Below are 24656 nucleotides of genomic sequence, written 5' to 3'. Positions count from 1 at the left end.
GTTGTTTGTTGTTAGTGGGTTAGGGTTTTTTCTTGTTTGGTTAGGGTTGTTTGTTGTTAGGGGGTTAGTGTTGTTTGTTCTTAGGGGTTTAGCGTTGTTTCTTGTTGGGGTTTAGTGGTTTTTCTTGTTAGGGTGTTAGTGTTTATTGTGGTTAGGGGGTTAGTGTTGTTGGTTGTTCGGGGGTTAGGATTGTTTGTTGTTAGGGGGTTAGGGTTGTTTGTTGTTTGGGGGTTAGGGCTGTTTGTTCTTACGGGGTTAGTGTTGTTTGTTGTTAGGGGTTTAGGGTTGTTTCTTGTTGGGGTTTAGTGGTTTCTGTTGTTAGGGTGTTAGTGTTGTTTGTTGTTAGGGTGTTAGTGTTTTGTGTTGTTAGGGGGTTAGTGTTGTTTGATGTTAGGGGGTAAGGGTTGTTTGTTGTTAGGGGGTTAGTGTTGTTTGTTGTTAGGGTGTTAGGGTTGTTTGTTGTTATTGGTTTAGGGTTTTTTGTTGTTTGGTTAGGGTTGTTTGTTGTTAGGGGGTTAGGGTTGTTTGTTGTTAGGGGTTTAGGGTTGTTTGTTGTTAGGGTGTTAGTGTTGTTTGTTTTTAGGGAGTTAGGGTTGTTTGTTGTTAGGGTGTTAGTTTTGTTTGTTGTTAGTGGGTTAGGGTTTTTTGTTGTTTGGTTAGGGTTGTTTTTTGCTAGGGGGTTAGTGTTGTTTGTTGTTAGGGGTTTAGGGTTGTTTCTTGTTGGGGTTTAGTGGTTTTTGTTGTTAGGGTGTTAGTGTTTATTGTGGTTAGGGGGTAAGTGTTGTTTGGTTGTTCGGGGGGTTAGGATTGTTTGTTGTTAAGGGGTTAGGGTTGTTTGTTGTTTGGGGGTTAGGGTTGTTTGTTGTTTGGGGGTTAGGGTTGTTTGTTGTTATGGGTTAGTGTTGTTTGTTGTTACGGGGTTAGGGTAGTTTCTTGTTAGGGGTTCAGTGTTGTTTGTTGTTAGGGGGTTAGTGTTTGTTGTTAGGGGTTTCGGGTTGTTTCTTGTTGGGGTTTAGTTGTTTTTGTTGTTAGGGTGTTAGTGTTGTTTGTTGTTAGGGTGTTAGTGTTTTGTGTCGTTAGGGGGTTAGTGTTGTTTGATGTTAGGGGTTACGGGTTGTTTGTTGTTAGGGGGTTAGTGTTGTTTGTTGTTAGGGGGTTAGTGTTGTTTGTTGTTAGGGGTTTAGGGTTGTTTCTTGTTGGGGTTTAGTGGTTTTTGTTGTTAGAGTGTTAGTGTTTATTGTGGTTAGGGGGTTAGTGTTGTTGGTTGTTAGGGGGTTAGTGTTTGTTGTTAGGGGTTTCGGGTTGTTTCTTGTTGGGGTTTAGTTGTTTTTGTTGTTAGGGTGTTAGTGTTGTTTGTTGTTAGGGTGTTAGTGTTTTGTGTCGTTAGGGGGTTAGTGTTGTTTGATGTTAGGGGTTACGGGTTGTTTGTTGTTAGGGGGTTAGTGTTGTTTGTTGTTAGGGTGTTAGGGTTGTTTGTTTTTAGTGGGTTAGTGTTGTTTGTTGTTAGTGGGTTAGTTTTTTTGGTTTTTAGGGGTTAGTGTTGTTTGTTGTTTGCGGGTTAGTGTTTGTTGTTAGGGGGTTAGGGTTGTTTGTTGTTAGGGTGTTAGTGTTCTTTGATGTTAGGGGTTTAGGGTTGTTTGTTGTTAGGGGGTTAGGTTTGTTTGTTGTTAGGGTGTTAGTGTTGTTTGTTGTTAGGGGATTAGGGTTGTTTGTTGTTAGGGTGTTAGTGTTGTTTGTTGTTAGTGGGTTAGGGTTTTTTCTTGTTTGGTTAGGGTTGTTTGTTGTTAGGGGGTTAGTGTTGTTTGTTCTTAGGGGTTTAGCGTTGTTTCTTGTTGGGGTTTAGTGGTTTTTCTTGTTAGGGTGTTAGTGTTTATTGTGGTTAGGGGGTTAGTGTTGTTGGTTGTTCGGGGGTTAGGATTGTTTGTTGTTAGGGGGTTAGGGTTGTTTGTTGTTTGGGGGTTAGGGCTGTTTGTTCTTACGGGGTTAGTGTTGTTTGTTGTTAGGGGTTTAGGGTTGTTTCTTGTTGGGGTTTAGTGGTTTCTGTTGTTAGGGTGTTAGTGTTGTTTGTTGTTAGGGTGTTAGTGTTTTGTGTTGTTAGGGGGTTAGTGTTGTTTGATGTTAGGGGGTAAGGGTTGTTTGTTGTTAGGGGGTTAGTGTTGTTTGTTGTTAGGGTGTTAGGGTTGTTTGTTGTTATTGGTTTAGGGTTTTTTGTTGTTTGGTTAGGGTTGTTTGTTGTTAGGGGGTTAGTGTTGTTTGTTGTTAGGGGTTTAGGGTTGTTTGTTGTTAGGGTGTTAGTGTTGTTTGTTTTTAGGGAGTTAGGGTTGTTTGTTGTTAGGGTGTTAGTTTTGTTTGTTGTTAGTGGGTTAGGGTTTTTTGTTGTTTGGTTAGGGTTGTTTTTTGTTAGGGGGTTAGTGTTGTTTGTTGTTAGGGGTTTAGGGTTGTTTCTTGTTGGGGTTTAGTGGTTTTTGTTGTTAGGGTGTTAGTGTTTATTGTGGTTAGGGGGTAAGTGTTGTTTGGTTGTTCGGGGGGTTAGGATTGTTTGTTGTTAAGGGGTTAGGGTTGTTTGTTGTTTGGGGGTTAGGGTTGTTTGTTGTTTGGGGGTTAGGGTTGTTTGTTGTTATGGGTTAGTGTTGTTTGTTGTTACGGGGTTAGGGTAGTTTCTTGTTAGGGGTTCAGTGTTGTTTGTTGTTGGGGGTTAGTGTTTGTTGTTAGGGGTTTCGGGTTGTTTCTTGTTGGGGTTTAGTTGTTTTTGTTGTTAGGGTGTTAGTGTTGTTTGTTGTTAGGGTGTTAGTGTTTTGTGTCGTTAGGGGGTTAGTGTTGTTTGATGTTAGGGGTTACGGGTTGTTTGTTGTTAGGGGGTTAGTGTTGTTTGTTGTTAGGGGGTTAGTGTTGTTTGTTGTTAGGGGTTTAGGGTTGTTTCTTGTTGGGGTTTAGTGGTTTTTGTTGTTAGAGTGTTAGTGTTTATTGTGGTTAGGGGGTTAGTGTTGTTGGTTGTTAGGGGGTTAGTGTTTGTTGTTAGGGGTTTCGGGTTGTTTCTTGTTGGGGTTTAGTTGTTTTTGTTGTTAGGGTGTTAGTGTTGTTTGTTGTTAGGGTGTTAGTGTTTTGTGTCGTTAGGGGGTTAGTGTTGTTTGATGTTAGGGGTTACGGGTTGTTTGTTGTTAGGGGGTTAGTGTTGTTTGTTGTTAGGGTGTTAGGGTTGTTTGTTTTTAGTGGGTTAGTGTTGTTTGTTGTTAGTGGGTTAGTTTTTTTGGTTTTTAGGGGTTAGTGTTGTTTGTTGTTTGGGGGTTAGTGTTTGTTGTTAGGGGGTTAGGGTTGTTTGTTGTTAGGGTGTTAGTGTTCTTTGATGTTAGGGGTTTAGGGTTGTTTGTTGTTAGGGGGTTAGTGTTGTTTGTTGTTAGGGGGTTAGGGTTGTTTGTTGTTAGGGTGTTAGTGTTGTTTGTTGTTAGAGGGTTAGGTTTGTTTGTTGTTAGGGTGTTAGTGTTGTTTGTTGTTAGTGGGTTAGGGTTTTTTGTTGTTTGGTTAGGGTTGTTTGTTGTTAGGGGGTTAGTGTTGTTTGTTGTTAGGGGTTTAGGGTTGTTTCTTGTTGGGGTTTAGTGGTTTTTGTTGTTAGGGTGTTAGTGTCGTTTGTTGTTAGGGTGTTAGTGTTTTGTGATGTTAGGGGGTTAGTGTTGTTTGATGTTAGGGTTTTAGGGTTGTTTGTTGTTAGGGTGTTAGTGTTGTTTGTTGTTAGGGGGTTAGGGTTGTTTGTTGTTTGGGGGTTAGGGTTGTTTGTTGTTACGGGGTTAGTGTTGTTTGTTGTTACGGGGTTAGGGTAGTTTCTTGTTAGGGGTTTAGTGTTGTTTGTTGTTAGGGGGTTAGTGTTTGTTGTTAGGGCTTTCGGGTTGTTTCTTGTTGGGGTTTAGTGGTTTTTGTTGTTAGGGTGTTAGTGTTGTTTGTTGTTAGGGTGTTAGTGTTTTGTGTTGTTAGGGGGTTAGTGTTGTTTGATTTTAGGGGTTTAGGGTTGTTTGTTGTTAGGGGGTTAGTGTTGTTTGTTGTTAGGGTGTTAGGGTTGTTTGTTGTTAGTGGGTTAGGGTAGTTTGTTGTTAGTGGGTTAGTGTTTTTGGTTTTTAGGGGTTAGGGTTGTTTGTTGTTTGGGGGTTAGTGTTTCTTGTTAGGGGGTTAGGGTTGTTTGTTGTTAGGGTGTTAGTGTTCTTTGATGTTAGGGGTTTAGGGTTGTTTGTTGTTAGGGGATTAGTGTTGTTTGTTGTTAGGGGGTTAGGGTTGTTTCTTGTTACGGGGTTAGTGTTGTTTGTTGTTACGGGGTTAGGGTAGTTTCTTGTTCGGGGTTTAGTGTTGTTTTTTGTTAGGGGGTTAGTGTTTGTTGTTAGGGGTTTAGGGTTGTTTGTTGTTTGGGGGTTAGGGTTGTTTGTTGTTACGGGTTAGTGTTGTTTGTTGTTATGGGGTTAGGGTAATTTCTTGTTAGGGGTTCAGTGTTGTTTGTTAGGGGGTTAGTGTTTGTTGTTAGGGGTTTAGTGTTGTTTCTGGTTGGGGTTTAGTGGTTTTTGTTGTTAGGGTGTTAATGTTGTTTGTTGTTAGGGTGTTAGTGTTTTGTGTCGTTAGGGGGTTAGTGTTGTTTGATGTTAGGGGTTAAGGGTTGTTTGTTGTTAGGGGGTTAGTGTTGTTTGTTGTTAGGGTGTTAGGGTTGTTTGTTGTTAGTGGGTTAGTGTTGTTTGCTGTTAGTGGGTTAGTTTTTTTGGTTTTTAGGGGTTAGGGTTGTTTGTTGTTTGGGGGTCAGTGTTTGTTGTTAGGGGGTTAGGGTTGTTTGTTGTTAGGGTGTTAATGTTCTTTGATATTAGGGGTTTAGGGTTGTTTGTTGTTAGGGGGTTAATGTTGTTTGTTGTTAGGGGGTTAGGTTTGTTTGTTGTTAGGGTGTTAGTGTTGTTTGTTGTTAGGGGATTAGGGTTGTTTGTTGTTAGGGGGTTAGTGTTGTTTGTTGTTAGTGGGTTAGGGTTTTTTCTTGTTTGGTTAGGGTTGTTTGTTGTTAGGGGGTTAGTGTTGTTTGTTCTTAGGGGTTTAGCGTTGTTTCTTGTTGGGGTTTAGTGGTTTTTCTTGTTAGGGTGTTAGTGTTTATTGTGGTTAGGGGGTTAGTGTTGTTGGTTGTTCGGGGGTTAGGATTGTTTGTTGTTAGGGGGTTAGGGTTGTTTGTTGTTTGGGGGTTAGGGCTGTTTGTTCTTACGGGGTTAGTGTTGTTTGTGGTTAGGGCTTTCGGGTTGTTTCTTGTTGGGGTTTAGTGGTTTCTGTTGTTAGGGTGTTAGTGTTGTTTGTTGTTAGGGTGTTAGTGTTTTGTGTTGTTAGGGGGTTAGTGTTGTTTGATTTTAGGGGTTTAGGGTTGTTTGTTGTTAGGGGGTTAGTGTTGTTTGTTGTTAGGGTGTTAGGGTTGTTTGTTGTTAGTGGGTTAGGGTAGTTTGTTGTTAGTGGGTTAGTGTTTTTGGTTTTTAGGGGTTAGGGTTGTTTGTTGTTTGGGGGTTAGTGTTTGTTGTTAGGGGGTTAGGGTTGTTTGTTGTTAGGGTGTTAGTGTTCTTTGATGTTAGGGGTTTAGGGTTGTTTGTTGTTAGGGGGTTAGTGTTGTTTGTTGTTAGGGGGTTAGGGTTGTTTCTTGTTACGGGGTTAGTGTTGTTTGTTGTTACGGGGTTAGGGTAGTTTCTTGTTCGGGGTTTAGTGTTGTTTTTTGTTAGGGGGTTAGTGTTTGTTGTTAGGGGTTTAGGGTTGTTTGTTGTTTGGGGGTTAGGGTTGTTTGTTGTTACCGGTTAGTGTTGTTTGTTGTTATGGGGTTAGGGTAGTTTCTTGTTAGGGGTTCAGTGTTGTTTGTTGTTAGGGGGTTAGTGTTTGTTGTTAGGGGTTTAGTGTTGTTTCTGGTTGGGGTTTAGTGGTTTTTGTTGTTAGGGTGTTAGTGTTGTTTGTTGTTAGGGTGTTAGTGTTTTGTGTCGTTAGGGGGTTAGGGTTGTTTGATGTTAGGGGTTACGGGTTGTTTGTTGTTAGGGGGTTAGTGTTGTTTGTTGTTAGGGTGTTAGGGTTGTTTGTTGTTAGTGGGTTAGTGTTGTTTGTTGTTAGTGGGTTAGTTTTTTTGGTTTTTAGGGGTTAGGGTTGTTTGTTGTTTGGGGGTCAGTGTTTGTTGTTAGGGGGTTAGGGTTGTTTGTTGTTAGGGTGTTAATGTTCTTTGATATTAGGGGTTTAGGGTTGTTTGTTGTTAGGGGGTTAATGTTGTTTGTTGTTAGGGGGTAGGTTTGTTTGTTGTTAGGGTGTTAGTGTTGTTTGTTGTTAGGGGATTAGGGTTGTTTGTTGTTAGGGTGTTAGTGTTGTTTGTTGTTAGTGGGTTAGGGTTTTTTCTTGTTTGGTTAGGGTTGTTTGTTGTTAGGGGGTTAGTGTTGTTTGTTCTTAGGGGTTTAGCGTTGTTTCTTGTTGGGGTTTAGTGGTTTTTCTTGTTAGGGTGTTAGTGTTTATTGTGGTTAGGGGGTTAGTGTTGTTGGTTGTTCGGGGGTTAGGATTGTTTGTTGTTAGGGGGTTAGGGTTGTTTGTTGTTTGGGGGTTAGGGCTGTTTGTTCTTACGGGGTTAGTGTTGTTTGTTGTTAGGGGTTTAGGGTTGTTTCTTGTTGGGGTTTAGTGGTTTCTGTTGTTAGGGTGTTAGTGTTGTTTGTTGTTAGGGTGTTAGTGTTTTGTGTTGTTAGGGGGTTAGTGTTGTTTGATGTTAGGGGGTAAGGGTTGTTTGTTGTTAGGGGGTTAGTGTTGTTTGTTGTTAGGGTGTTAGGGTTGTTTGTTGTTATTGGTTTAGGGTTTTTTGTTGTTTGGTTAGGGTTGTTTGTTGTTAGGGGGTTAGTGTTGTTTGTTGTTAGGGGTTTAGGGTTGTTTGTTGTTAGGGTGTTAGTGTTGTTTGTTTTTAGGGAGTTAGGGTTGTTTGTTGTTAGGGTGTTAGTTTTGTTTGTTGTTAGTGGGTTAGGGTTTTTTGTTGTTTGGTTAGGGTTGTTTTTTGTTAGGGGGTTAGTGTTGTTTGTTGTTAGGGGTTTAGGGTTGTTTCTTGTTGGGGTTTAGTGGTTTTTGTTGTTAGGGTGTTAGTGTTTATTGTGGTTAGGGGGTAAGTGTTGTTTGGTTGTTCGGGGGGTTAGGATTGTTTGTTGTTAAGGGGTTAGGGTTGTTTGTTGTTTGGGGGTTAGGGTTGTTTGTTGTTTGGGGGTTAGGGTTGTTTGTTGTTATGGGTTAGTGTTGTTTGTTGTTACGGGGTTAGGGTAGTTTCTTGTTAGGGGTTCAGTGTTGTTTGTTGTTAGGGGGTTAGTGTTTGTTGTTAGGGGTTTCGGGTTGTTTCTTGTTGGGGTTTAGTTGTTTTTGTTGTTAGGGTGTTAGTGTTGTTTGTTGTTAGGGTGTTAGTGTTTTGTGTCGTTAGGGGGTTAGTGTTGTTTGATGTTAGGGGTTACGGGTTGTTTGTTGTTAGGGGGTTAGTGTTGTTTGTTGTTAGGGGGTTAGTGTTGTTTGTTGTTAGGGGTTTAGGGTTGTTTCTTGTTGGGGTTTAGTGGTTTTTGTTGTTAGAGTGTTAGTGTTTATTGTGGTTAGGGGGTTAGTGTTGTTGGTTGTTAGGGGGTTAGTGTTTGTTGTTAGGGGTTTCGGGTTGTTTCTTGTTGGGGTTTAGTTGTTTTTGTTGTTAGGGTGTTAGTGTTGTTTGTTGTTAGGGTGTTAGTGTTTTGTGTCGTTAGGGGGTTAGTGTTGTTTGATGTTAGGGGTTACGGGTTGTTTGTTGTTAGGGGGTTAGTGTTGTTTGTTGTTAGGGTGTTAGGGTTGTTTGTTTTTAGTGGGTTAGTGTTGTTTGTTGTTAGTGGGTTAGTTTTTTTGGTTTTTAGGGGTTAGTGTTGTTTGTTGTTTGGGGGTTAGTGTTTGTTGTTAGGGGGTTAGGGTTGTTTGTTGTTAGGGTGTTAGTGTTCTTTGATGTTAGGGGTTTAGGGTTGTTTGTTGTTAGGGGGTTAGTGTTGTTTGTTGTTAGGGGGTTAGGGTTGTTTGTTGTTAGGGTGTTAGTGTTGTTTGTTGTTAGAGGGTTAGGTTTGTTTGTTGTTAGGGTGTTAGTGTTGTTTGTTGTTAGTGGGTTAGGGTTTTTTGTTGTTTGGTTAGGGTTGTTTGTTGTTAGGGGGTTAGTGTTGTTTGTTGTTAGGGGTTTAGGGTTGTTTCTTGTTGGGGTTTAGTGGTTTTTGTTGTTAGGGTGTTAGTGTCGTTTGTTGTTAGGGTGTTAGTGTTTTGTGATGTTAGGGGGTTAGTGTTGTTTGATGTTAGGGTTTTAGGGTTGTTTGTTGTTAGGGTGTTAGTGTTGTTTGTTGTTAGGGGGTTAGGGTTGTTTGTTGTTTGGGGGTTAGGGTTGTTTGTTGTTACGGGGTTAGTGTTGTTTGTTGTTACGGGGTTAGGGTAGTTTCTTGTTAGGGGCTTAGTGTTGTTTGTTGTTAGGGGGTTAGTGTTTGTTGTTAGGGCTTTCGGGTTGTTTCTTGTTGGGGTTTAGTGGTTTTTGTTGTTAGGGTGTTAGTGTTGTTTGTTGTTAGGGTGTTAGTGTTTTGTGTTGTTAGGGGGTTAGTGTTGTTTTATTTTAGGGGTTTAGGGTTGTTTGTTGTTAGGGGGTTAGTGTTGTTTGTTGTTAGGGTGTTAGGGTTGTTTGTTGTTAGTGGGTTAGGGTAGTTTGTTGTTAGTGGGTTAGTGTTTTTGGTTTTTAGGGGTTAGGGTTGTTTGTTGTTTGGGGGTTAGTGTTTCTTGTTAGGGGGTTAGGGTTGTTTGTTGTTAGGGTGTTAGTGTTCTTTGATGTTAGGGGTTTAGGGTTGTTTGTTGTTAGGGGATTAGTGTTGTTTGTTGTTAGGGGGTTAGGGTTGTTTCTTGTTACGGGGTTAGTGTTGTTTGTTGTTACGGGGTTAGGGTAGTTTCTTGTTCGGGGTTTAGTGTTGTTTTTTGTTAGGGGGTTAGTGTTTGTTGTTAGGGGTTTAGGGTTGTTTGTTGTTTGGGGGTTAGGGTTGTTTGTTGTTACGGGTTAGTGTTGTTTGTTGTTATGGGGTTAGGGTAATTTCTTGTTAGGGGTTCAGTGTTGTTTGTTGTTAGGGGGTTAGTGTTTGTTGTTAGGGGTTTAGTGTTGTTTCTGGTTGGGGTTTAGTGGTTTTTGTTGTTAGGGTGTTAATGTTGTTTGTTGTTAGGGTGTTAGTGTTTTGTGTCGTTAGGGGGTTAGTGTTGTTTGATGTTAGGGGTTAAGGGTTGTTTGTTGTTAGGGGGTTAGTGTTGTTTGTTGTTAGGGTGTTAGGGTTGTTTGTTGTTAGTGGGTTAGTGTTGTTTGCTGTTAGTGGGTTAGTTTTTTTGGTTTTTAGGGGTTAGGGTTGTTTGTTGTTTGGGGGTCAGTGTTTGTTGTTAGGGGGTTAGGGTTGTTTGTTGTTAGGGTGTTAATGTTCTTTGATATTAGGGGTTTAGGGTTGTTTGTTGTTAGGGGGTTAATGTTGTTTGTTGTTAGGGGGTTAGGTTTGTTTGTTGTTAGGGTGTTAGTGTTGTTTGTTGTTAGGGGATTAGGGTTGTTTGTTGTTAGGGGGTTAGTGTTGTTTGTTGTTAGTGGGTTAGGGTTTTTTCTTGTTTGGTTAGGGTTGTTTGTTGTTAGGGGGTTAGTGTTGTTTGTTCTTAGGGGTTTAGCGTTGTTTCTTGTTGGGGTTTAGTGGTTTTTCTTGTTAGGGTGTTAGTGTTTATTGTGGTTAGGGGGTTAGTGTTGTTGGTTGTTCGGGGGTTAGGATTGTTTGTTGTTAGGGGGTTAGGGTTGCTTGTTGTTTGGGGGTTAGGGCTGTTTGTTCTTACGGGGTTAGTGTTGTTTGTTGTTAGGGGTTTAGGGTTGTTTCTTGTTGGGGTTTAGTGGTTTCTGTTGTTAGGGTGTTAGTGTTGTTTGTTGTTAGGGTGTTAGTGTTTTGTGTTGTTAGGGGGTTAGTGTTGTTTGATGTTAGGGGGTAAGGGTTGTTTGTTGTTAGGGGGTTAGTGTTGTTTGTTGTTAGGGTGTTAGGGTTGTTTGTTGTTATTGGTTTAGGGTTTTTTGTTGTTTGGTTAGGGTTGTTTGTTGTTAGGGGGTTAGTGTTGTTTGTTGTTAGGGGTTTAGGGTTGTTTGTTGTTAGGGTGTTAGTGTTGTTTGTTTTTAGGGAGTTAGGGTTGTTTGTTGTTAGGGTGTTAGTTTTGTTTGTTGTTAGTGGGTTAGGGTTTTTTGTTGTTTGGTTAGGGTTGTTTTTTGTTAGGGGGTTAGTGTTGTTTGTTGTTAGGGGTTTAGCGTTGTTTCTTGTTGGGGTTTAGTGGTTTTTGTTGTTAGGGTGTTAGTGTTTATTGTGGTTAGGGGGTAAGTGTTGTTTGGTTGTTCGGGGGGTTAGGATTGTTTGTTGTTAAGGGGTTAGGGTTGTTTGTTGTTTGGGGGTTAGGGTTGTTTGTTGTTTGGGGGTTAGGGTTGTTTGTTGTTATGGGTTAGTGTTGTTTGTTGTTACGGGGTTAGGGTAGTTTCTTGTTAGGGGTTCAGTGTTGTTTGTTGTTGGGGGTTAGTGTTTGTTGTTAGGGGTTTCGGGTTGTTTCTTGTTGGGGTTTAGTTGTTTTTGTTGTTAGGGTGTTAGTGTTGTTTGTTGTTAGGGTGTTAGTGTTTTGTGTCGTTAGGGGGTTAGTGTTGTTTGATGTTAGGGGTTACGGGTTGTTTGTTGTTAGGGGGTTAGTGTTGTTTGTTGTTAGGGGGTTAGTGTTGTTTGTTGTTAGGGGTTTAGGGTTGTTTCTTGTTGGGGTTTAGTGGTTTTTGTTGTTAGAGTGTTAGTGTTTATTGTGGTTAGGGGGTTAGTGTTGTTGGTTGTTAGGGGGTTACTGTTTGTTGTTAGGGGTTTCGGGTTGTTTCTTGTTGGGGTTTAGTTGTTTTTGTTGTTAGGGTGTTAGTGTTGTTTGTTGTTAGGGTGTTAGTGTTTTGTGTCGTTAGGGGGTTAGTGTTGTTTGATGTTAGGGGTTACGGGTTGTTTGTTGTTAGGGGGTTAGTGTTGTTTGTTGTTAGGGTGTTAGGGTTGTTTGTTTTTAGTGGGTTAGTGTTGTTTGTTGTTAGTGGGTTAGTTTTTTTGGTTTTTAGGGGTTAGTGTTGTTTGTTGTTTGGGGGTTAGTGTTTGTTGTTAGGGGGTTAGGGTTGTTTGTTGTTAGGGTGTTAGTGTTCTTTGATGTTAGGGGTTTAGGGTTGTTTGTTGTTAGGGGGTTAGTGTTGTTTGTTGTTAGGGGGTTAGGGTTGTTTGTTGTTAGGGTGTTAGTGTTGTTTGTTGTTAGAGGGTTAGGTTTGTTTGTTGTTAGGGTGTTAGTGTTGTTTGTTGTTAGTGGGTTAGGGTTTTTTGTTGTTTGGTTAGGGTTGTTTGTTGTTAGGGGGTTAGTGTTGTTTGTTGTTAGGGGTTTAGGGTTGTTTCTTGTTGGGGTTTAGTGGTTTTTGTTGTTAGGGTGTTAGTGTCGTTTGTTGTTAGGGTGTTAGTGTTTTGTGATGTTAGGGGGTTAGTGTTGTTTGATGTTAGGGTTTTAGGGTTGTTTGTTGTTAGGGTGTTAGTGTTGTTTGTTGTTAGGGGGTTAGGGTTGTTTGTTGTTTGGGGGTTAGGGTTGTTTGTTGTTACGGGGTTAGTGTTGTTTGTTGTTACGGGGTTAGGGTAGTTTCTTGTTAGGGGTTTAGTGTTGTTTGTTGTTAGGGGGTTAGTGTTTGTTGTTAGGGCTTTCGGGTTGTTTCTTGTTGGGGTTTAGTTGTTTTTGTTGTTAGGGTGTTAGTGTTGTTTGTTGTTAGGGTGTTAGTGTTTTGTGTTGTTAGGGGGTTAGTGTTGTTTGATTTTAGGGGTTTAGGGTTGTTTGTTGTTAGGGGGTTAGTGTTGTTTGTTGTTAGGGTGTTAGGGTTGTTTGTTGTTAGTGGGTTAGGGTAGTTTGTTGTTAGTGGGTTAGTGTTTTTGGTTTTTAGGGGTTAGGGTTGTTTGTTGTTTGGGGGTTAGTGTTTGTTGTTAGGGGGTTAGGGTTGTTTGTTGTTAGGGTGTTAGTGTTCTTTGATGTTAGGGGTTTAGGGTTGTTTGTTGTTAGGGGATTAGTGTTGTTTGTTGTTAGGGGGTTAGGGTTGTTTCTTGTTACGGGGTTAGTGTTGTTTGTTGTTACGGGGTTAGGGTAGTTTCTTGTTCGGGGTTTAGTGTTGTTTTTTGTTAGGGGGTTAGTGTTTGTTGTTAGGGGTTTAGGGTTGTTTGTTGTTTGGGGGTTAGGGTTGTTTGTTGTTACGGGTTAGTGTTGTTTGTTGTTATGGGGTTAGGGTAATTTCTTGTTAGGGGTTCAGTGTTGTTTGTTGTTAGGGGGTTAGTGTTTGTTGTTAGGGGTTTAGTGTTGTTTCTGGTTGGGGTTTAGTGGTTTTTGTTGTTAGGGTGTTAATGTTGTTTGTTGTTAGGGTGTTAGTGTTTTGTGTCGTTAGGGGGTTAGTGTTGTTTGATGTTAGGGGTTAAGGGTTGTTTGTTGTTAGGGGGTTAGTGTTGTTTGTTGTTAGGGTGTTAGGGTTGTTTGTTGTTAGTGGGTTAGTGTTGTTTGTTGTTAGTGGGTTAGTTTTTTTGGTTTTTAGGGGTTAGGGTTGTTTGTTGTTTGGGGGTCAGTGTTTGTTGTTAGGGGGTTAGGGTTGTTTGTTGTTAGGGTGTTAATGTTCTTTGATATTAGGGGTTTAGGGTTGTTTGTTGTTAGGGGGTTAATGTTGTTTGTTGTTAGGGGGTTAGGTTTGTTTGTTGTTAGGGTGTTAGTGTTGTTTGTTGTTAGGGGACTAGGGTTGTTTGTTGTTAGGGGGTTAGTGTTGTTTGTTGTTAGTGGGTTAGGGTTTTTTCTTGTTTGGTTAGGGTTGTTTGTTGTTAGGGGGTTAGTGTTGTTTGTTCTTAGGGGTTTAGCGTTGTTTCTTGTTGGGGTTTAGTGGTTTTTCTTGTTAGGGTGTTAGTGTTTATTGTGGTTAGGGGGTTAGTGTTGTTGGTTGTTCGGGGGTTAGGATTGTTTGTTGTTAGGGGGTTAGGGTTGTTTGTTGTTTGGGGGTTAGGGCTGTTTGTTCTTACGGGGTTAGTGTTGTTTGTTGTTAGGGGTTTAGGGTTGTTTCTTGTTGGGGTTTAGTGGTTTCTGTTGTTAGGGTGTTAGTGTTGTTTGTTGTTAGGGTGTTAGTGTTTTGTGTTGTTAGGGGGTTAGTGTTGTTTGATGTTAGGGGGTAAGGGTTGTTTGTTGTTAGGGGGTTAGTGTTGTTTGTTGTTAGGGTGTTAGGGTTGTTTGTTTTTATTGGTTTAGGGTTTTTTGTTGTTTGGTTAGGGTTGTTTGTTGTTAGGGGGTTAGTGTTTGTTGTTAGGGGTTTAGGGTTGTTTGTTGTTAGGGTGTTAGTGTTGTTTGTTTTTAGGGAGTTAGGGTTGTTTGTTGTTAGGGTGTTAGTTTTGTTTGTTGTTAGTGGGTTAGGGTTTTTTGTTGTTTGGTTAGGGTTGTTTTTTGTTAGGGGGTTAGTGTTGTTTGTTGTTAGGGGTTTAGGGTTGTTTCTTGTTGGGGTTTAGTGGTTTTTGTTGTTAGGGTGTTAGTGTTTATTGTGGTTAGGGGGTTAGTGTTGTTTGGTTGTTCGGGGGGTTAGGATTGTTTGTTGTTAAGGGGTTAGGGTTGTTTGTTGTTTGGGGGTTAGGGTTGTTTGTTGTTTGGGGGTTAGGGTTGTTTGTTGTTATGGGTTAGTGTTGTTTGCTGTTACGGGGTTAGGGTAGTTTCTTGTTAGGGGTTCAGTGTTGTTTGTTGTTAGGGGGTTAGTGTTTGTTGTTAGGGGTTTCGGGTTGTTTCTTGTTGGGGTTTAGTTGTTTTTGTTGTTAGGGTGTTAGTGTTGTTTGTTGTTAGGGTGTTAGTGTTTTGTGTCGTTAGGGGGTTAGTGTTGTTTGATGTTAGGGGTTACGGGTTGTTTGTTGTTAGGGGGTTAGTGTTGTTTGTTGTTAGGGGGTTAGTGTTGTTTGTTGTTAGGGGTTTAGGGTTGTTTCTTGTTGGGGTTTAGTGGTTTTTGTTGTTAGAGTGTTAGTGTTTATTGTGGTTAGGGGGTTAGTGTTGTTGGTTGTTAGGGGGTTAGTGTTTGTTGTTAGGGGTTTCGGGTTGTTTCTTGTTGGGGTTTAGTTGTTTTTGTTGTTAGGGTGTTAGTGTTGTTTGTTGTTAGGGGGTTAGGGTTGTTTGTTGTTTGGGGGTTAGGGTTGTTTGTTGTTACGGGGTTAGTGTTGTTTGTTGTTACGGGGTTAGGGTAGTTTCTTGTTAGGGGTTTAGTGTTGTTTGTTGTTAGGGGGTTAGTGTTTGTTGTTAGGGCTTTCGGGTTGTTTCTTGTTGGGGTTTAGTGGTTTTTGTTGTTAGGGTGTTAGTGTTGTTTGTTGTTAGGGTGTTAGTGTTTTGTGTTGTTAGGGGGTTAGTGTTGTTTGATTTTAGGGGTTTAGGGTTGTTTGTTGTTAGGGGGTTAGTGTTGTTTGTTGTTAGGGTGTTAGGGTTGTTTGTTGTTAGTGGGTTAGGGTAGTTTGTTGTTAGTGGGTTAGTGTTTTTGGTTTTTAGGGGTTAGGGTTGTTTGTTGTTTGGGGGTTAGTGTTTGTTGTTAGGGGGTTAGGGTTGTTTGTTGTTAGGGTGTTAGTGTTCTTTGATGTTAGGGGTTTAGGGTTGTTTGTTGTTAGGGGGTTAGTGTTGTTTGTTGTTAGGGGGTTAGGGTTGTTTCTTGTTACGGGGTTAGTGTTGTTTGTTGTTGCGGGGTTAGGGTAGTTTCTTGTTCGGGGTTTAGTGTTGTTTTTTGTTAGGGGGTTAGTGTTTGTTGTTAGGGGTTTAGGGTTGTTTGTTGTTTGGGGGTTAGGGTTGTTTGTTGTTACGGGTTAGTGTTGTTTGTTGTTATGGGGTTAGGGTAGTTTCTTGTTAGGGGTTCAGTGTTGTTTGTTGTTAGGGGGTTAGTGTTTGTTGTTAGGGGTTTAGTGTTGTTTCTGGTTGGGGTTTAGTGGTTTTTGTTGTTAGGGTGTTAGTGTTGTTTGTTGTTAGGGTGTTAGTGTTTTGTGTCGTTAGGGGGTTAGTGTTGTTTGATGTTAGGGGTTAAGGGTTGTTTGTTGTTAGGGGGTTAGTGTTGTTTGTTGTTAGGGTGTTAGGGTTGTTTGTTGTTAGTGGGTTAGTGTTGTTTGTTGTTAGTGGGTTAGTTTTTTTGGTTTTTAGGGGTTAGGGTTGTTTGTTGTTTGGGGGTCAGTGTTTGTTGTTAGGGGGTTAGGGTTGTTTGTTGTTAGGGTGTTAATGTTCTTTGATATTAGGGGTTTAGGGTTGTTTTTTGTTAGGGGGTTAATGTTGTTTGTTGTTAGGGGGTTAGGTTTGTTTGTTGTTAGGGTGTTAGTGTTGTTTGTTGTTAGGGGATTAGGGTTGTTTGTTGTTAGGGTGTTAGTGTTGTTTGTTGTTAGTGGGTTAGGGTTTTTTCTTGTTTGGTTAGGGTTGTTTGTTGTTAGGGGGTTAGTGTTGTTTGTTCTTAGGGGTTTAGCGTTGTTTCTTGTTGGGGTTTAGTGGTTTTTCTTGTTAGGGTGTTAGTGTTTATTGTGGTTAGGGGGTTAGTGTTGTTGGTTGTTCGGGGGTTAGGATTGTTTGTTGTTAGGGGGTTAGGGTTGTTTGTTGTTTGGGGGTTAGGGCTGTTTGTTCTTAGGGGTTTAGCGTTGTTTCTTGTTGGGGTTTAGTGGTTTTTCTTGTTAGGGTGTTAGTGTTTATTGTGGTTAGGGGGTTAGTGTTGTTGGTTGTTCGGGGGTTAGGATTGTTTGTTGTTAGGGGGTTAGGGTTGTTTGTTGTTTGGGGGTTAGGGCTGTTTGTTCTTACGGGGTTAGTGTTGTTTGTTGTTAGGGGTTTAGGGTTGTTTCTTGTTGGGGTTTAGTGGTTTCTGTTGTTAGGGTGTTAGTGTTGTTTGTTGTTAGGGTGTTAGTGTTTTGTGTTGTTAGGGGGTTAGTGTTGTTTGATGTTAGGGGTTAAGGGTTGTTTGTTGTTAGGGGGTTAGTGTTGTTTGTTGTTAGGGTGTTAGGGTTGTTTGTTGTTATTGGTTTAGGGTTTTTTGTTGTTTGGTTAGGGTTGTTTGTTGTTAGGGGGTTAGTGTTGTTTGTTGTTAGGGGTTTAGGGTTGTTTGTTGTTAGGGTGTTAGTGTTGTTTGTTTTTAGGGAGTTAGGGTTGTTTGTTGTTAGGGTGTTAGTTTTGTTTGTTGTTAGTGGGTTAGGGTTTTTTGTTGTTTGGTTAGGGTTGTTTTTTGTTAGGGGGTTAGTGTTGTTTGTTGTTAGGGGTTTAGGGTTGTTTCTTGTTGGGGTTTAGTGGTTTTTGTTGTTAGGGTGTTAGTGTTTTTTGTGGTTAGGGGGTTAGTGTTGTTTGGTTGTTCGGGGGGTTAGGATTGTTTGTTGTTTGGGGGTTAGGGTTGTTTGTTGTTATGGGTTAGTGTTGTTTGTTGTTACGGGGTTAGGGTAGTTTCTTGTTAGGGGTTCAGTGTTGTTTGTTGTTAGGGGGTTAGTGTTTGTTGTTAGGGGTTTCGGGTTGTTTCTTGTTGGGGTTTAGTTGTTTTTGTTGTTAGGGTGTTAGTGTTGTTTGTTGTTAGGGTGTTAGTGTTTTGTGTCGTTAGGGGGTTAGTGTTGTTTGATGTTAGGGGTTACGGGTTGCTTGTTGTTAGGGGGTTAGTGTTGTTTGTTGTTAGGGGGTTAGTGTTGTTTGTTGTTAGGGGTTTAGGGTTGTTTCTTGTTGGGGTTTAGTGGTTTTTGTTGTTAGAGTGTTAGTGTTTATTGTGGTTAGGGGGTTAGTGTTGTTGGTTGTTAGGGGGTTAGTGTTTGTTGTTAGGGGTTTCGGGTTGTTTCTTGTTGGGGTTTAGTTGTTTTTGTTGTTAGGGTGTTAGTGTTGTTTGTTGTTAGGGTGTTAGTGTTTTGTGTCGTTAGGGGGTTAGTGTTGCTTGATGTTAGGGGTTACGGGTTGTTTGTTGTTAGGGGGTTAGTGTTGTTTGCTGTTAGGGTGTTAGGGTTGTTTGTTTTTAGTGGGTTAGTGTTGTTTGTTGTTAGTGGGTTAGTTTTTTTGGTTTTTAGGGGTTAGTGTTGTTTGTTGTTTGGGGGTTAGTGTTTGTTGTTAGGGGGTTAGGGTTGTTTGTTGTTAGGGTGTTAGTGTTCTTTGATGTTAGGGGTTTAGGGTTGTTTGTTGTTAGGGGGTTAGTGTTGTTTGTTGTTAGGGGGTTAGGGTTGTTTGTTGTTAGGGTGTTAGTGTTGTTTGTTGTTAGAGGGTTAGGTTTGTTTGTTGTTAGGGTGTTAGTGTTGTTTGTTGTTAGTGGGTTAGGGTTTTTTGTTGTTTGGTTAGGGTTGTTTGTTGTTAGGGGGTTAGTGTTGTTTGTTGTTAGGGGTTTAGGGTTGTTTCTTGTTGGGGTTTAGTGGTTTTTGTTGTTAGGGTGTTAGTGTCGTTTGTTGTTAGGGTGTTAGTGTTTTGTGATGTTAGGGGGTTAGTGTTGTTTGATGTTAGGGTTTTAGGGTTGTTTGTTGTTAGGGTGTTAGTGTTGTTTGTTGTTAGGGGGTTAGGGTTGTTTGTTGTTTGGGGGTTAGGGTTGTTTGTTGTTACGGGGTTAGTGTTGTTTGTTGTTACGGGGTTAGGGTAATTTCTTGTTAGGGGTTTAGTGTTGTTTGTTGTTAGGGGGTTAGTGTTTGTTGTTAGGGCTTTCGGGTTGTTTCTTGTTGGGGTTTAGTGGTTTTTGTTGTTAGGGTGTTAGTGTTGTTTGTTGTTAGGGTGTTAGTGTTTTGTGTTGTTAGGGGGTTAGTGTTGTTTGATTTTAGGGGTTTAGGGTTGTTTGTTGTTAGGGGGTTAGTGTTGTTTGTTGTTAGGGTGTTAGGGTTGTTTGTTGTTAGTGGGTTAGGGTAGTTTGTTGTTAGTGGGTTAGTGTTTTTGGTTTTTAGGGGTTAGGGTTGTTTGTTGTTTGGGGGTTAGTGTTTGTTGTTAGGGGGTTAGGGTTGTTTGTTGTTAGGGTGTTAGTGTTCTTTGATGTTAGGGGTTTAGGGTTGTTTGTTGTTAGGGGGTTAGTGTTGTTTGTTGTTAGGGGGTTAGGGTTGTTTCTTGTTACGGGGTTAGTGTTGTTTGTTGTTGCGGGGTTAGGGTAGTTTCTTGTTCGGGGTTTAGTGTTGTTTTTTGTTAGGGGGTTAGTGTTTGTTGTTAGGGGTTTAGGGTTGTTTGTTGTTTGGGGGTTAGGGTTGTTTGTTGTTACGGGTTAGTGTTGTTTGTTGTTATGGGGTTAGGGTAGTTTCTTGTTAGGGGTTCAGTGTTGTTTGTTGTTAGGGGGTTAGTGTTTGTTGTTAGGGGTTTAGTGTTGTTTCTGGTTGGGGTTTAGTGGTTTTTGTTGTTAGGGTGTTAGTGTTGTTTGTTGTTAGGGTGTTAGTGTTTTGTGTCGTTAGGGGGTTAGTGTTGTTTGATGTTAGGGGTTAAGGGTTGTTTGTTGTTAGGGGGTTAGTGTTGTTTGTTGTTAGGGTGTTAGGGTTGTTTGTTGTTAGTGGGTTAGTGTTGTTTGTTGTTAGTGGGTTAGTTTTTTTGGTTTTTAGGGGTTAGGGTTGTTTGTTGTTTGGGGGTCAGTGTTTGTTGTTAGGGGGTTAGGGTTGTTTGTTGTTAGGGTGTTAATGTTCTTTGATATTAGGGGTTTAGGGTTGTTTGTTGTTAGGGGGTTAATGTTGTTTGTTGTTAGGGGGTTAGGTTTGTTTGTTGTTAGGGTGTTAGTGTTGTTTGTTGTTAGGGGATTAGGGTTGTTTGTTGTTAGGGTGTTAGTGTTGTTTGTTGTTAGTGGGTTAGGGTTTTTTCTTGTTTGGTTAGGGTTGTTTGTTGTTAGGGGTTTAGTGTTGTTTGTTCTTAGGGGTTTAGCGTTGTTTCTTGTTGGGGTTTAGTGGTTTTTCTTGTTAGGGTGTTAGTGTTTATTGTGGTTAGGGGGTTAGTGTTGTTGGTTGTTCGGGGGTTAGGATTGTTTGTTGTTAGGGGGTTAGGGTTGTTTGTTGTTTGGGGGTTAGGGCTGTTTGTTCTTACGGGGTTAGTGTTGTTTGTTGTTAGGGGTTTAGGGTTGTTTCTTGTTGGGGTTTAGTGGTTTCTGTTGTTGGGGTGTTAGTGTTGTTTGTTGTTAGGGTGTTAGTGTTTTGTGTTGTTAGGGGGTTAGTGTTGTTTGATGTTAGGGGGTAAGGGTTGTTTGTTGTTAGGGGGTTAGTGTTGTTTGTTGTTAGGGTGTTAGGGTTGTTTGTTGTTATTGGTTTAGGGTTTTTTGTTGTTTGGTTAGGGTTGTTTGTTGTTAGGGGGTTAGTGTTGTTTGTTGTTAGGGGTTTAGGGTTGTTTGTTGTTAGGGTGTTAGTGTTGTTTGTTTTTAGGGAGTTAGGGTTGTTTGTTGTTAGGGTGTTAGTTTTGTTTGTTGTTAGTGGGTTAGGGATTTTGTTGTTTGGTTAGGGTTGTTTTTTGTTAGGGGGTTAGTGTTATTTGTTGTTAGGGGTTTAGGGTTGTTTCTTGTTGGGGTTTAGTGGTTTTTGTTGTTAGGGTGTTAGTGTTTTTTGTGGTTAGGGGGTTAGTGTTGTTTGGTTGTTCGGGGGGTTAGGATTGTTTGTTGTTAAGGGGTTAGGGTTGTTTGTTGTTTGGGGGTTAGGGTTGTTTGTTGTTTGGGGGTTAGGGTTGTTTGTTGTTATGGGTTAGTGTTGTTTGTTGTTACGGGGTTAGGGTAGTTTCTTGTTAGGGGTTCAGTGTTGTTTGTTGTTAGGGGGTTAGTGTTTGTTGTTAGGGGTTTCGGGTTGTTTCTTGTTGGGGTTTAGTTGTTTTTGTTGTTAGGGTGTTAGTGTTGTTTGTTGTTAGGGTGTTAGTGTTTTGTGTCGTTAGGGGGTTAGTGTTGTTTGATGTTAGGGGTTACGGGTTGCTTGTTGTTAGGGGGTTAGTGTTGTTTGTTGTTAGGGGGTTAGTGTTGTTTGTTGTTAGGGGTTTAGGGTTGTTTCTTGTTGGGGTTTAGTGGTTTTTGTTGTTAGAGTGTTAGTGTTTATTGTGGTTAGGGGGTTAGTGTTGTTGGTTGTTAGGGGGTTAGTGTTTGTTGTTAGGGGTTTCGGGTTGTTTCTTGTTGGGGTTTAGTTGTTTTTGTTGTTAGGGTGTTAGTGTTGTTTGTTGTTAGGGGGTTAGGGTTGTTTGTTGTTTGGGGGTTAGGGTTGTTTGTTGTTACGGGGTTAGTGTTGTTTGTTGTTACGGGGTTAGGGTAGTTTCTTGTTAGGGGTTTAGTGTTGTTTGTTGTTAGGGGGTTAGTGTTTGTTGTTAGGGCTTTCGGGTTGTTTCTTGTTGGGGTTTAGTGGTTTTTGTTGTTAGGGTGTTAGTGTTGTTTGTTGTTAGGGTGTTAGTGTTTTGTGTTGTTAGGGGGTTAGTGTTGTTTGATTTTAGGGGTTTAGGGTTGTTTGTTGTTAGGGGGTTAGTTTTGTTTGTTGTTAGGGTGTTAGGGTTGTTTGTTGTTAGTGGGTTAGGGTAGTTTGTTGTTAGTGGGTTAGTGTTTTTGGTTTTTAGGGGTTAGGGTTGTTTGTTGTTTGGGGGTTAGTGTTTGTTGTTAGGGGGTTAGGGTTGTTTGTTGTTAGGGTGTTAGTGTTCTTTGATGTTAGGGGTTTAGGGTTGTTTGTTGTTAGGGGGTTAGTGTTGTTTGTTGTTAGGGGGTTAGGGTTGTTTCTTGTTACGGGGTTAGTGTTGTTTGTTGTTACGGGGTTAGGGTAGTTTCTTGTTCGGGGTTTAGTGTTGTTTTTTGTTAGGGGGTTAGTGTTTGTTGTTAGGGGTTTAGGGTTGTTTGTTGTTTGGGGGTTAGGGTTGTTTGTTGTTACGGGTTAGTGTTGTTTGTTGTTATGGGGTTAGGGTAGTTTCTTGTTAGGGGTTCAGTGTTGTTTGTTGTTAGGGGGTTAGTGTTTGTTGTTAGGGGTTTAGTGTTGTTTCTGGTTGGGGTTTAGTGGTTTTTGTTGTTAGGGTGTTAGTGTTGTTTGTTGTTAGGGTGTTAGTGTTTTGTGTCGTTAGGGGGTTAGTGTTGTTTGATGTTAGGGGTTAAGGGTTGTTTGTTGTTAGGGGGTTAGTGTTGTTTGTTGTTAGGGTGTTAGGGTTGTTTGTTGTTAGTGGGTTAGTGTTGTTTGTTGTTAGTGGGTTAGTTTTTTTGGTTTTTAGGGGTTAGGGTTGTTTGTTGTTTGGGGGTCAGTGTTTGTTGTTAGGGGGTTAGGGTTGTTTGTTGTTAGGGTGTTAATGTTCTTTGATATTAGGGGTTTAGGGTTGTTTGTTGTTAGGGGGTTAATGTTGTTTGTTGTTAGGGGGTTAGGTTTGTTTGTTGTTAGGGTGTTAGTGTTGTTTGTTGTTAGGGGATTAGGGTTGTTTGTTGTTAGGGTGTTAGTGTTGTTTGTTGTTAGTGGGTTAGGGTTTTTTCTTGTTTGGTTAGGGTTGTTTGTTGTTAGGGGGTTAGTGTTGTTTGTTCTTAGGGGTTTAGCGTTGTTTCTTGTTGGGGTTTAGTGGTTTTTCTTGTTAGGGTGTTAGTGTTTATTGTGGTTAGGGGGTTAGTGTTGTTGGTTGTTCGGGGGTTAGGATTGTTTGTTGTTAGGGGGTTAGGGTTGTTTGTTGTTTGGGGGTTAGGGCTGTTTGTTCTTACGGGGTTAGTGTTGTTTGTTGTTAGGGGTTTAGGGTTGTTTCTTGTTGGGGTTTAGTGGTTTCTGTTGTTAGGGTGTTAGTGTTGTTTGTTGTTAGGGTGTTAGTGTTTTGTGTTGTTAGGGGGTTAGTGTTGTTTGATGTTAGGGGGTAAGGGTTGTTTGTTGTTAGGGGGTTAGTGTTGTTTGTTGTTAGGGTGTTAGGGTTGTTTGTTGTTATTGGTTTAGGGTTTTTTGTTGTTTGGTTAGGGTTGTTTGTTGTTAGGGGGTTAGTGTTGTTTGTTGTTAGGGGTTTAGGGCTGTTTCTTGTTGGGGTTTAGTGGTTTTTATTGTTAGGGTGTTAGTGTTTATTGTGGTTAGGGGGTTAGTGTTGTTGGTTGTTCGGGGGGTTAGGATTGTTTGTTGTTAGGGGGTTAGGGTTGTTTGTTTTTAGGGTGTTAGTGTTCTTTGATGTTAGGGGTTTAGTGTTGTTTGTTATTAGGGGCTTAGTGTTGTTTGTTGTTAGGGGGTTAGGGTTGTTTGTTGTTAGGGTGTTAGGGTTGTTTGTTGTTTGGGGGTTAGGGTTGTTTGTTGTTATGGGTTAGTGTTGTTTGTTGTTACGGGGTTAGGGTAGTTTCTTGTTAGGGGTTCAGTGTTGTTTGTTGTTAGGGGGTTAGTGTTTGTTGTTAGGGGTTTCGGGTTGTTTCTTGTTGGGGTTTAGTTGTTTTTGTTGTTAGGGTGTTAGTGTTGTTTGTTGTTAGGGTGTTAGTGTTTTGTGTCGTTAGGGGGTTAGTGTTGTTTGATGTTAGGGGTTACGGGTTGCTTGTTGTTAGGGGGTTAGTGTTGTTTGTTGTTAGGGGGTTAGTGTTGTTTGTTGTTAGGGGTTTAGGGTTGTTTCTTGTTGGGGTTTAGTGGTTTTTGTTGTTAGAGTGTTAGTGTTTATTGTGGTTAGGGGGTTAGTGTTGTTGGTTGTTAGGGGGTTAGTGTTTGTTGTTAGGGGTTTCGGGTTGTTTCTGGTTGGGGTTTAGTTGTTTTTGTTGTTAGGGTGTTAGTGTTGTTTGTTGTTAGGGTGTTAGTGTTTTGTGTCGTTAGGGGGTTAGTGTTGCTTGATGTTAGGGGTTACGGGTTGTTTGTTGTTAGGGGGTTAGTGTTGTTTGCTGTTAGGGTGTTAGGGTTGTTTGTTTTTAGTGGGTTAGTGTTGTTTGTTGTTAGTGGGTTAGTTTTTTTGGTTTTTAGGGGTTAGTGTTGTTTGTTGTTTGGGGGTTAGTGTTTGTTGTTAGGGGGTTAGGGTTTTTTGTTGTTAGGGTGTTAGTGTTCTTTGATGTTAGGGGTTTAGGGTTGTTTGTTGTTAGGGGGTTAGTGTTCTTTGTTGTTAGGGGGTTAGGGTTGTTTGTTGTTAGGGTGTTAGTGTTGTTTGTTGTTAGAGGGTTAGGTTTGTTTGTTGTTAGGGTGTTAGTGTTGTTTGTTGTTAGTGGGTTAGGGTTTTTTGTTGTTTGGTTAGGGTTGTTTGTTGTTAGGGGGTTAGTGTTGTTTGTTGTTAGGGGTTTAGGGTTGTTTCTTGTTGGGGTTTAGTGGTTTTTGTTGTTAGGGTGTTAGTGTCGTTTGTTGTTAGGGTGTTAGTGTTTTGTGATGTTAGGGGGTTAGTGTTGTTTGATGTTAGGGTTTTAGGGTTGTTTGTTGTTAGGGTGTTAGTGTTGTTTGTTGTTAGGGGGTTAGGGTTGTTTGTTGTTTGGGGGTTAGGGTTGTTTGTTGTTACGGGGTTAGTGTTGTTTGTTGTTACGGGGTTAGGGTAATTTCTTGTTAGGGGTTTAGTGTTGTTTGTTGTTAGGGGGTTAGTGTTTGTTGTTAGGGCTTTCGGGTTGTTTCTTGTTGGGGTTTAGTGGTTTTTGTTGTTAGGGTGTTAGTGTTGTTTGTTGTTAGGGTGTTAGTGTTTTGTGTTGTTAGGGGGTTAGTGTTGTTTGATTTTAGGGGTTTAGGGTTGTTTGTTGTTAGGGGGTTAGTGTTGTTTGTTGTTAGGGTGTTAGGGTTGTTTGTTGTTAGTGGGTTAGGGTAGTTTGTTGTTAGTGGGTTAGTGTTTTTGGTTTTTAGGGGTTAGGGTTGTTTGTTGTTTGGGGGTTAGTGTTTGTTGTTAGGGGGTTAGGGTTGTTTGTTGTTAGGGTGTTAGTGTTCTTTGATGTTAGGGGTTTAGGGTTGTTTGTTGTTAGGGGGTTAGTGTTGTTTGTTGTTAGGGGGTTAGGGTTGTTTCTTGTTACGCGGTTAGTGTTGTTTGTTGTTGCGGGGTTAGGGTAGTTTCTTGTTCGGGGTTTAGTGTTGTTTTTTGTTAGGGGGTTAGTGTTTGTTGTTAGGGGTTTAGGGTTGTTTGTTGTTTGGGGGTTAGGGTTGTTTGTTGTTACGGGTTAGTGTTGTTTGTTGTTATGGGGTTAGGGTAGTTTCTTGTTAGGGGTTCAGTGTTGTTTGTTGTTAGGGGGTTAGTGTTTGTTGTTAGGGGTTTAGTGTTGTTTCTGGTTGGGGTTTAGTGGTTTTTGTTGTTAGGGTGTTAGTGTTGTTTGTTGTTAGGGTGTTAGTGTTTTGTGTCGTTAGGGGGTTAGTGTTGTTTGATGTTAGGGGTTAAGGGTTGTTTGTTGTTAGGGGGTTAGTGTTGTTTGTTGTTAGGGTGTTAGGGTTGTTTGTTGTTAGTGGGTTAGTGTTGTTTGTTGTTAGTGGGTTAGTTTTTTTGGTTTTTAGGGGTTAGGGTTGTTTGTTGTTTGGGGGTCAGTGTTTGTTGTTAGGGGGTTAGGGTTGTTTGTTGTTAGGGTGTTAATGTTCTTTGATATTAGGGGTTTAGGGTTGTTTGTTGTTAGGGGGTTAATGTTGTTTGTTGTTAGGGGGTTAGGTTTGTTTGTTGTTAGGGTGTTAGTGTTGTTTGTTGTTAGGGGATTAGGGTTGTTTGTTGTTAGGGTGTTAGTGTTGTTTGTTGTTAGTGGGTTAGGGTTTTTTCTTGTTTGGTTAGGGTTGTTTGTTGTTAGGGGGTTAGTGTTGTTTTTTCTTAGGGGTTTAGCGTTGTTTCTTGTTGGGGTTTAGTGG

Source organism: Elephas maximus, chromosome 4, assembly GCF_024166365.1.
Source record: "Elephas maximus indicus isolate mEleMax1 chromosome 4, mEleMax1 primary haplotype, whole genome shotgun sequence".
Taxonomy (NCBI): Eukaryota; Metazoa; Chordata; class Mammalia; order Proboscidea; family Elephantidae; genus Elephas; species Elephas maximus.
This window is presented reverse-complemented; position numbering follows the sequence as displayed.